The sequence below is a fragment of the Erpetoichthys calabaricus genome, chromosome 2 (genome assembly GCF_900747795.2).
Source record: "Erpetoichthys calabaricus chromosome 2, fErpCal1.3, whole genome shotgun sequence".
NCBI classification, from domain to species: domain Eukaryota; kingdom Metazoa; phylum Chordata; class Cladistia; order Polypteriformes; family Polypteridae; genus Erpetoichthys; species Erpetoichthys calabaricus.
In genome coordinates, this window is record NC_041395.2 from 272,907,283 (window position 1) to 272,919,793 (window position 12,511).

A 12,511-nucleotide genomic window follows, 5' to 3' on the forward strand; every position below is an offset into this window, starting at 1 on the left:
GTCATCTTCAAGGTTAGGTGGGTGAGCAGGCGCATTGTCCAGGACGAGAAGGGCTTGCAGAGGTAGGTTATTTTCCTGGAGATATTTTTCAACGTCAGGACCAAAGACCAAATTCACCCACTCCACAAAGAACTGCCTGGTGACCCACGCCCTTGGGTTTGCCCTCCACATAACCTGCAGTCTTTCTTTCATAATCTTTTGTGACTTGAAGGTTCTGGGGTTTTCCGAATGATAAACGAGCAGTGGCTTAATCTTGCATTCACCGCTCGCATTGGCGCACAGTGCGAGGGTTAGCCTGTCCTTCATGAGTTTGTGGCCTTGCATCCTCTTTTACTCTGCTGTTATATAAGTCCTCCTTGGCATCTTCTTCCAGAAGAGTCCTGTCTCATCACAGTTGAAGACTTGCTAGGGGATGTATCCTTCGGCCGCTATAATTCCTGCAAAAGTTTTGAGGTAATCCTCAGCTGCCTTTATATCTGCGCTCGCTGCCTCACCATGCCTGACAACGGAGTGAATGCTGGTCCTCTTTTTAAAATTCTTGAACCAGCCCCAACTGGCTTTAAACCGCTCGCCCGAAGTGCCTGGGGTCTGCTGCTGCAAATCAGCGTAAATCGCTCGTGCCTTCTCGCAGATTATAGCCTCCGTCACGGTATCTCCAGCGAGCTGCTTCTCCATCAACCACACAATCGGCAGCTTCTCCATATTTTCTTGGATAGATGACCGCTTCTTAGAAATGATTTTAACGCCCTTGGCTGGCGTTATAGCCTTTATCGACTCCTTCTGCTTCAGTATGGTGCAGATTGTAGAAGTGCTACGCTCGTACTGCTTCGCCAAATCGACTACACGCACACCTTGCTTATGTTTTTCTAGAATTTCTTTCTTTAATTCAATGGACATCATCTACTTCTTCTTCTCTGCACTGTCCTTCGCACTCACTTTCTTTGGACCCATAGTTGGAAAAACGAAGCTTTGCAAAATAACTGCGAGCACAACACTGAAGTTTCCACTGCAAGCTAACTGCTTAAAGTGAACGAGTGAGTCACGGGATGTTGCAGCATTCACTGTGGCGAGCTGCACGAACTAGCGGTGGGGTGGGGTATCTGAAGTTGGCCTGTAACCCAAATTTTAGCTCTCAACTCAAAGCAAACAATCGGCCAAGAGACTTCTTGTATCTCGTAAGTCAAGGTATCACTGTATTTCATTTTAATTAAACCACTGAAAGAGATCATGTAACAACCAAGCAAAATATCAAATAGCAACCAAAAAAATAAACACTGCAAATAAAAGTGACATGTTTGTATTTCCAGATTAAATGATAGTTTGAAAACTCGTAAAATGTCAAGTAGCACGTGTGGGCCAATTTAAAGTTGAGTGTAGAGAATAGAGGCTTTCAGTTCAGTTATAATATTCAATATGTAATACAATTGTGCTTATATTTTATAATCAGTTATCTAGTAAATGTGACATTTGTGCTTATATTTTATAATCAGTTATCTAGTAAATGTGACATTAACAACAGCAAACAGAAAAAAAGCAATAATCAAGCATTACCAATTGCTCAGTGCTATATATATATATATATATATATATATATATATATATATATATATATATATATAATTTATTGTGGGGAGCGGCTGGGGGTGGTACCGCCACACCCAGAAGTGCTGGGGGGATGAAGACCAGGGACACCAGGAGTGCTTCCGGGTGCACAGCCGGCACTTGCAGCAGCTCATTGGGAGGCACCTGGAGCACATCTGGGTGGATATAAAAGGGGCTGCCTCCCTCCATTCGATGGCTGGAGTCGGGAGGAAGAAAGACAGAGCTTGGGAGGAGAAGAGTGGAGGCGGACCTTTAGAGAAAGGCATTAGTAAGAGGCCTGGACTTTGGGGGAGTATTGGGTTGTGTGCTGTTTCACTGTAAATAATATGAATAAACGTGTGTTGGGTTTAGTACCTACGGTGTCTGCCTGTCTGTGTCAGTAGTTGCTCTGTTGGACTCGCTACTGGTTTCTCCTCTATCCCGACTCACTTTGGATACTAAGGAAGTCACTCATCCTGCCAGGGCCTCATTTATAAACAGTTGTATTGCACAATTGGAAAGCATCTTTGGATGATAATGTTGTCTACATCAATAACCACAAAGCAATGCTTATTTATCATTCCTGTACAGTGCTTTGGAAATTTTACTTCACCTCAGTGGCATACAGTATGTCTGTGTCAGAGCATAAACTTGCATATTTTTTGGTATCAAATTTGTCTAGTCCATTTTATAACATACAAGTTTATCATTTTCCTTGTTTAAGTAAAGTATTTTCCGTAAGCCTTGATACTGCCTCCACCATTGGTATCATTATGGAATGCAACATGATCTTTTTTTCTGACATAACAGGGCTCATATTGGCTGAAAAATTAACTCCTCTATCTGTGAAGTACTGTTCTAGATCACTTGCACATCATATACTGTAGGTCTGTTTTGGTAAATGTAAAGCAAGCATCTTAATTTAAATTGAAGAGCAGTGTCTTTGCTGTCATAGTTTATTAATTTGTGTGATTTAGAACAGAGACTAACAGTCAGCAGTAAGGAAGCTTATATAGAGTGTCATATACAGCCTTGGTTTTGAAAATTACAACTAAGTACTTGTGTCCAGAACATAATATTACTGTGAAATAAAAATTCATTCTTTTTCTTTGAGAATCTAATTTAAATTCAAAATGATCAAATAGTTTGTTGATGGAAATGTTGTTCTTTCTGGTTTACCCTATAAATGTCCAATTATGTTAAGGTCTTATCACTTAGAAAGCTGTAGTATGTGCAAAAACTTCTTTGTTGTGTTCGGAAAGAGGCATTGTATAACATCATGTTCTTTTTGGCAAGATGTTCTACGATCATATAAGACATGCTTCCCCACATGAAAATCTACTAAACGCTAGTTTGGAGTTTTTAGAATCATCTATTCTTAATAATGAGGACTCAAGTCAGTGTAGATTCTTAAACAGAAGGTGGCAGAGATTAATCTAACCTATCATATTTTTGCACTGCTTGGCAATTTGCTGCAGGTGCAGTTTACATTAGAGTCTTATTGATAATGGACTTTTTGGTACAATACTGATGCTCTTGTGTTTGCTGATATTTATGTGTGCCTGCTTCTTATATTTGGATGTTAAATGAGCAAAAATAATGAAATTCAATGAGTAAAAAGTAGTACTGAGTGAATGTTAAAAAAATGAACAAGGCATATTAATTATTCACATTAAATATGTCTTTATTTGTGTGGTATTAAGTACAGTCTGCTTGTAATCCAAATCTTATTAATTCAAAGTAATTTTTCATCATCGCCATATATTGGCACATCTTTATTTGAAATTAATTTTTAGAAGCTATTTATATTGAATGAGAGTGTCCTACTGTACATATGGCTTATTCTGTCCAAATTTTTCGGAGCTACCAAATACTTTAGGTTTTTACTTATCAACTTGGAGTTCATTAAGAGATTGAATACAGTGAAAACCTGGAACCACTATAGGTTGGAAGTTGATTCATCTTTGCATGGCAGTTATCATCCTGGCACCCTATAATACTGATGAAAAACAAATGAGCATGCACATCGGTATTATAAATTACAATGGATAGCCAGTATGTAATATATATTTTTGTTTAATGTCATCCTAAATGAAATGTGAACTTTGTCATGAATTTTAAAATACTGAAATTTATTATCCCAAAATGAAAGCCATAAAGGCATAGTTTGAATTGTGCATATTAGGGTCAGCCAAGCTACCTGTAAAGATACTAAAGTTTAAGTTCTACCCTGAAAGTGTGTTGTCTTTACAGATAATTGCTTCCAGCCAGGGCGGACTTAACTTAATCGAGTGTTCCTAGGCTATGACATCTCTGTTCCCTCTACCCTGCCCTTGTTTGGTAAAACAATACAAAATTTGTAAAAGTAACATAATGGGATAAAAAAAATATAATATCACAAATTAAACAGAAATACAGAAATTGTAGAGTTGAAACTTAAACAAAATAGATTTCTTTTTTGTAATCTACACATTTCAAGAAATTTAAAGGAGTTAGAACATGACAGCTTGCCTTAAAGGATATATGAATACAATGCAACTCATAGAACATTAGCTATTTAGACCCATCCATTCTCAAACTTTTTTCTCCCACGTACACGTGCAGCATGTAGGTCATAATTCTCGACTCCCACCCACCCCCATACGTTATTTCTTTTATCAACTGTGTGAATCAAAGTTTATCAAAGCATTATATTATAAATACTAGTAGCTGAGCAGATTCAAGTTTATCATTTGATTGATGTAACTAAAGTGAGAATTTTTTCACTGTCCAAAACAAGTTCATTCAACCGATCTTTCATTTTTTGTATCGGATCATCAATGATTTGTGCAATTGGGTGATGAGGGTTTTTTTTTTCTTTTTTCAAGCACACCTGAGGCACCTTGTTTTTAAATGTCTTAACAGGTTTTTATCTGCCATCGATAAGAAAATCTCATCACAAAATACACAGTGGATAAGTGCTCCCCTTCAGAAAGCAAGCATTTAAGTTCATACTGTAATAGACCTGCTTATATATGCACTATTTCAGATTTATTTTTCCATAAGTGCTTGTTCTTTGAAATTCAATGCTTGAGCTGACCATTCCAGTTTATATTTTGTTACTTAAAAAATTAAGATACAGTAATCCCTCGCTATATCGCGCTTTGACTTTCGCGGCTTCACTCTATCGCAGATTTTATATGTAAGCATATTTAAATATATATTGCGGATTTTTCGCTGGTTCATGGGTTTCAGTGGACAATGGGTCTTTTAATTTCTGGTACATGCTTCCTCAGTTGGTTTGCCCAGCTGATTTCATACAAGGGACGCTATTAGCAGATGGCTGAGAAGCTACCCAATCAGAGCACGTATTACATATTAAATAAAACTCCTCAAATATATTGTGAGCACGTGGGCTGTTCGCACCCCTAGAGGATATGGCTGCTCCTCAAAAAACGCTGAAAACTCTGCTCCCTTCCTTGCTGGGCTTACTTGTGGTTACTTTGTTGCGCGATATGCTTCCCGCACGGTGCTTCACATACTTAAAAGCTCAAACAGCCCTATTGATTTTTGATTGTTTGCTTTTCTCTCTCTCTCTCTCGCTCTGACATTCTCTGCTCGTGACGGAGGGGGTGTGAGCAGGGGGTCTTTTCGCACCCCAAGAGGATACGGACGCTCGTCAAAAAAATGCTGAAAGACTACCTTCACATTGCTCCCTTCCTTGCAGCTGCTTTGTCAAGCGACATGCTTCCCACATGGTGCTTCGCATACTGAAAAGCCCAAAGAGCACCTATTGATTTCTGATTGTTTGCTTTTCTCTCTCTCTCTCTCTCTGACATTCTCTGCTCCTGACGGCGCACTCCTTTGAAGAGGAAGATATGTTTGCATTCTTTTAATTGTGAGACGGAACTGTCATCTCTGTCTTGTCATGGAGCACATTTAAACTTTTGAAAAAGAAACAAATGTTTGTTTGCAGTGTTTGAATAAAGTTCCTGTCTCTCTACAACCTCCTGTGTTTCTGTGCAAATCTGGGACCCAATCATGAAAATATAAAAATAACCATATAAACATATGGTTTCTACTTCGCAGATTTTCACCTTTCGCGGGGGGTTCTGGAACGCAACCCTTGCGATCAAGGAAGGATCACTGTATTATGTTACTAGTTTTGTTTAACACAAGCTTGTTTTCTTTGTTGTTTACAGAGCACAATTAGAAGGATTGCCACAAGAATGAGAGAGGGAGTGGATTTAAAAAAATCTAATGTTTTTAGTGAACACAGTACCACTGTTTGCAAAATTGAACTTACACTTTGACAGAGGAGTCAAGCCCTCATTGTAAGGAGCACTGAGTTAGACAAACTTCAAATGAAAGTGCTGCAATTTTTTTTATTTTAAGGACTTGGAAAAACATTACAAAATTCAAAAAGTAATTTTTTATGTTTTAGCAATGTGCCCCCCTTTTCACTTAAGCCCAGGTAAGCCTATATATTAATCCACCCTGCTTACTACAGGTTTTTATATTTCAGTCAAATTTCATTCTTGTTTGCTGTATTTTCTTGAAGTTAGAGTCATGTTTAAAGAAGGTAGAAGACTGAAGGACTGGCAATGAGGTGAACACTGCACTCTTACTATTTTCTTCATATCAAGACACAAATCTTAAAAAGCACAGAAACAGATAATTCTAATGATATGTCACATTAGTCTGTCTGCCCTGTCACCACAGAAAAATCTCTGTTATGAAATGTAGCTCCTACTTAGTGCCAGGTAAAATCTGAATTTATACTGTATCAGAAGACATGAAAAGTTGGGGGGAAATATTACTACTTAGCAATCATAAGATATTTGTAACTTATGTCAAAGTTGTGATTGTACTGGCAATTGCGATTGTGTTGATAGATGATGGAGCACAAGGAGCTTGAAAAATTGTCATTTACTTCTGGTATCTCTTTTTATGAAATGCTGGTATCATACCTTTTTTAAAATTGTTTTTTATGTACTTTTTTAGTGCTGGTATAATGCGTAACCTCACTGTCACATAAACATATGTCTCTATTCCACATAATAAATTGACAGTTACAATACCACATTGTTGTTAGAAAGCCTGAGCCTCATCATATACAGTGCATATGTTTCCTTTCTTAATTTCCCAATGAAATTGTACACCTGGGCAAACAAGTCTGGATAAACTGCACGGTCATGTTGTATTCATTACAGTATTTAGCATGGTGAAATTAATAAAAAAATTTACTGCTTGAGGTTTTAAGAAATCATTCTTTATTTCAAGATTTTTCTCTTTTAAACAATTTATACAAAGGTGAAAAGGTAGTTTAAGTGCTGCGCCTTCATAGATCCAACATCCTGGGTTTGATTCCTGTGCATAGTCCACATCTATCAAGTCAAGTCAAGTTGGGAAGCATGCACTGGTACAGTTAGTTGCCGCACCCACTACATGCCGAAACAGCTCAGAATCCCGGTTGGCAACCCCCCCAGGCAGACACGTGGTCCAGTCCTACTCTCCGGAAATGACCCTCTATCTGCCACAGCCAGGTGTTACGTGGGCTACCCCTTGGCCTGGTCCAGCCACTTGGGTCCCCAACAATGAGGATCTTATGAGCCGGATCACTCTCGGGGAAACGCGACACATGGCCTTAGTGCCGTAACTGACGCTCCCTCACAATGTAGGTAATGTGCCTCATTCGGGACTCCATGAGCAACCGCTCTATTGACACAAAGTCAAACCAACGGTACCCAAGGATTTTCCGGAGGCACACAGTACCAAATGAGTCCAGTCTTTGTCTCTGGTCACTAGATAGCATCCATGTCTCCCAACCATATAGTAAGACAGGAAGCACCAGGACTCTAAAGACTTGGATCTTCGTCCTTTTGCATAGATATCAAGAGCGCCACACACCCCTTTCCAGCGACCTCATGACACCCCATGCTCTCCCAATCCGTCTACTGACTTCACAGGAAGAGTCACCAGAGACATGAATGTCACTGCCAAGGTAAGTAAACCTCTCAACAAGGTCAACACTCTGCTGATGGCTGTGCCCAAGAGGCCTGGATCTTGGTTTTTATCCAGGACACTCGCAAGCCCAGACACTCAGACTCCCCACTCAGTCTCTCGAGCGCCCCGATCAGAGCCTCCATTGACTCCGCAAAGATCACAGCATCGTCAGCAAAGTCAAGATCCGTGAATCTTTCTTCACCAACAGATGCCCCACAGCCACTGGACTCCACGACCTTGCCCAACACCCAGTCCATAATCTATCTATGTGGAGTCTAAATTTTCTTTCCATGATTGTGTGTGTTTTCTTTGAGCTACTTTGGTTTTTATCTCACATACAGTGTTAGAGTTTGCATTGGGGTCAGCAAAAGTGAGCTGTGTGACAGACTGGCACTGTTGTATCCAGGGCTTTTTCCTGCCTTGTGCCAAATGCTGTTGATATAGGCTGTTGTTGGCTTTGACCCTGAATTAATTGGCTTAAGCTAGATTGATGGTGTTGTGGTATGGTATTGTGTGGTAAACCTGTAAACATAAAAGTTCAGTTTCTGGAGAAATATTTGGGAAGGAATGAAATGAGAAAAGAAAAATGAGAAAGAAACCAATGTAATTATAGTTTGTCTAAGAAAGCCGCCAGAATATAAATGAAGCTTTGGTGTTAGGGTTCTGGAGACAAATAAAACCAGTTTAAAATCTGTATGAGTTGTCTTTCATTTTTTTAGTTTAGAAAATATCTTTTTCCACTTAGATAAACAATCCCTATCTAACTTAATACACAGGATAGCTTCTTGTAGAAGTCCCTTCTTTCAGGAGGGAGGACAAAGTACATAAAGAAAACATTAACAATGACAAATAAAAATGCATCAAAAATTACCTGCTCTCAAAAAGATTAGTTTATTTTACATGCAGTCTGTTTTACCACTCTGATTTACTTGTATTTCTGTAGATACAATACCCAGATTTTTACATGTTAGCAGTTTATGGTAAAATGTTGGTTTTGGGTAAATAATTGTGTTTGCTGCAAGTAAATAGTCAATGTTTTGCGCAGAGCAACTGGAGCAGTTATGAAAAGAATTAAGTTCTTTATAGAACTGTAAAACCTACCATTTTAAGTGTTCAGCTACCATGTCTTCCTTGCTTTGTCTATGAAGCATTGCTGTGGGCAATGGGTTTAACTGAAAGTTTGTTTGGAGGTGATTTGTGTGCTTTGTTTAAGACTTTCTTTGACAGTCCTTGTTTCTCAGTTTGCCACCAGACTAACAGTCTGTGCTTTGCTTTTCAAGAACTTTATTTCATATAATTGTTTTCTGCACACTGTCTAAACAACTTTATAATAGAGATGGTCAGTTCCAGTAAACTAATATGAATTCACTGAATTATATTGTGTAGGCATGTATTTGACATCTGTACTTGAGCTTGTTCAATGCAAGTCATTGGCAGTTTAGAAAAGGAAGTATCAGCAAATTATTAATGAACCTGTTGATGAGCAAGTTCACCTTTGTGGATAAACCACGCACCATCAACACACATCCCTTTTGTAAGTTTAACTTCACTAAATGAATGAAACATGAAACCTGTTGTACTCACAGGGGACTTTGAAAACAACTTGAATATTAATTTTCATCACAGAAAAGCTCACAACATTTCAGGAAGTAAAATACAAACTAACATTTGCATTATTGTATTTTGAAGCTTGTGACTGTGCTTTAGGTGAATAATCTGTGCCATGCTCTGTTTGGAGAGCTATGTAATGCATCTGTATTAAATAAATATTCGAGCTAAATTAAAAGTTTAAATTGCAAAAATACAGTGAGAGAGAGAGTTCCATCACGTTTGATATATGGATTCCTTGTAATGCTTACTACAATGTGTATTGCTATTCTTAACAGAACAGCAAAACAAAACACTTAAGTCTTTTGAGTACGTTTTCCAGAAAAAAATAAAATTTGAATTGTATGCAAAAAACCAAAATTTGCTACTTTTCTGGATAAGCCTACACTGATATCTTTACTTTTCTAGACTGAAACTAACAAGAAAATTCCTAGAAGGCAACCCAATTTCTTTATCATACTTGTATTCCCTACAAGTCACAAATTGATTATTTTGATGGTTTAATCAGCGCATGCTCTCAACCTCCTCTTCCTTTCGACATTTTAGATTGTAAATGTAAGGAATATGTAAATCTTAAAATTAGAAATAATTTATTTAAAAAAATAATACGGCAACACTTGGTTTAGATTAATTATTGCAGCAGTGGAAATAGTGACATCTACATCAACAGTACAACATTGGATTTGGCAATAGGTGGATGCCAACTAATGCCTCATTTAATTCTCAATTTTTTTTTATCCATTTTTATCATACTTTTAGCCATATAGTTAGTGACTAAAAATTGGGTATGTCCACTTTCTAAGTTGTTTTACTTACAACACTTGCAATATGTACAACTTATATTAATTGGAGCAAGCATATGTGATGCAGTTCATTCTATGAAACAGTCAATATAAGCAATTCTTAATGATTCTTTCATAAATACATTATCAAGCAATTCCAGTTATGTTTGCTTAAATCTAGGTATCATTCAAGAATGGTCAAAAATTGAATAAGCGTGTGGGCTCCCTTAATGACACTGTATGAATGGTTTTATTTAATGTTGCATTTATCACTTTTTCCAGGGTTGCCTCATAAGTAGTTCAAGGGAAAAAAAATCCCTCTAGAAATTTTTGAATAATGAATGGCATTAGTTGCCAATAATTACTGTACACATTTAGTATAACAAAAACATGCCCATAAAAAAGACATACAATTTTTAAATTTGCCTCGCTATGTGGATGGGAACTCTACATTACTTCATTGGCTTGGTTATTTATATAACAATATATAAATGTAGAATTCTGATCTGATCATTTTCCATAACATTCAAAGCTTAAAATTGCATCATACTGATGTTCTGTTTAGGTTTTGAATTACCGAATTTAATAGAATGTATCATTCAAAAACATGTATTTTACATAAGCGTTTAATATGTGGAATTGCGTTGTTAATTGTACTGTTCCAAAAATATTTGATAAGCAAATTATGATCTTTCATTATAAAAAAAATAAAATAATAAAAAATTAAAAATACTAAAACTTTTAAAAGTGTTAACTATTTTCTTAAATGGTGTCCATTTTTTAAATGAGTTTACTTAGTAAGCATGTGAAGGTGGGAGGGAGAAGCAATTAAAAAAAAAAAAAAAAAAAAACACCCAACATTAGATGAAATCAGAGCATCAAACCTGATTTTTTTTTTTATTTTTTTTTTTAGTATATTAGTTGTATTAATACGTGTTAAATTATTACTAATGTGTATAATTTTCGGGTATTTTTTTGCCTCTACCCTTGTTTTTTTAGTGGCAAAATTGTTTAATTTGAGGGCAGTTTTTGCCATTTTTCACTACTTCCCACTGAGTATTTCTGATGCTGCTTTACACTTCACTCTCTGAGTAAATAGCTTTAAAATGGAGTTTGTTAATTCTAGTAAACTAACTTGAATTTACCGAATTAGGCCTATTGACTGCTTGGATAGTCATGATGATCTTCCTATTGAGTTTTTATCTTCCTCTAGAAAATAGTTGTCTAACTCACCTTTTCAGATATTCATCACTGTTATAATGTTCACAAATATGAATAAATAATCCATTATTTTGAAATAAAGAAAGTAGTCCACTGATTATTCAAACTATCACCCAATTTCTTTGAACTCTGATGCCAAGCTACTGGCAGGACTTTTTGCCCAGCATTTATTGTTATGCACATATTCATTAGCTTAATTTGAGCATTTTTTTATCTAGTAAAGTCACGGTTCAGACATCTAATGTCTCCTGCTGCACTTCTCATACTAGATGCTGAAAAGTCCTTTGACTGTAGGATTAGGGGCCTTTTTTGGTGACTTCCAATTTGTTTTGGAACTTAGGATGCAATTCATTAATATGAAAAAGATTTATTCCTCCAATCCAATCATGTTTATCAATTCTAATGTCTTTCAAAGCTTGTTATATTTATAAAGGTACCAGTCAAGGCTGTGATTGTTATTTTTTCATCCTCTTTTTGCCTTTTATTCTTTCTCTTATTTGAACTTCTAGCCATTGCTCTTTGTAAGTTTAATTTGATCACCCCCATTCCTTTATAGGATACCTTCCAAAAACTTAAGTTTTTGTGACATCAACCAGAAAGTCTTTTTACAAATAATTGTTTTTATTCCATGAATGTCATCACAATATGCATTCCTAATTTATTTTGGAGGTTGTTTCATGGTTTAATTATGTGGATAGAAAATACTATGAAAACTGTGGTTAGCAAACTTACCAGAAAGATAATTTATCCTTGCATGTTGATGTAATTTACAAATAGTGATAAAGTTTTGTACCTGTTTTATTAGGAGAAGCAACAGTAAAGCCAGAAAAGTTTTATTTTTCAACATAATTCTTAGAACACTAATAGATATGTTACAACTTTATTATGCCACCCAAATAGTGTTTTTTGCAGCTGCTCTTCTGTAGATGACTTGGCATCTTCATCATTGACATAGCACCAGTGTTTTTCTAGTTTTAAGATTTTTTTTTTTAGTTTGAGTTTTTTAGTTTTTTTTAGTTTTTCACCATTTTCTAATTTTAGTTTTACATGTCTGTCTGTGGGAACATAAGATTAAATTGCTGAAACTCCTACCTTCTTTGGTGTATAAAGATATTTTTTTGCAGTCTAAATACTGACTGAATTTGAAACATGACAAAGCTATTTGAACTTGACAAAGCCTCCATATCTCTAATGTTTAAACTATTTAGCTGTGTCTTCCAAAGTATCATGCAGCATGTTCTATAAGCACATTTTCATTGAAGTTTAGTGAAACTTGCCTGCCATTCGCTGTTAGTTTTTTTTTTTTTGTGTGACTGATGGTCAGTAATGGCCAA

General features: G+C 36.4%; 1 protein-coding gene across 3 annotated transcripts in view; it reads left to right on the top strand.

The window, feature by feature from the left end:
* Positions 1–12,511, top strand: part of dlg5a (discs, large homolog 5a (Drosophila)) — a 240,053-nt gene that overhangs the window by 6,257 nt on the left and 221,285 nt on the right. The gene's annotated exons all lie outside the window — the stretch shown is intronic.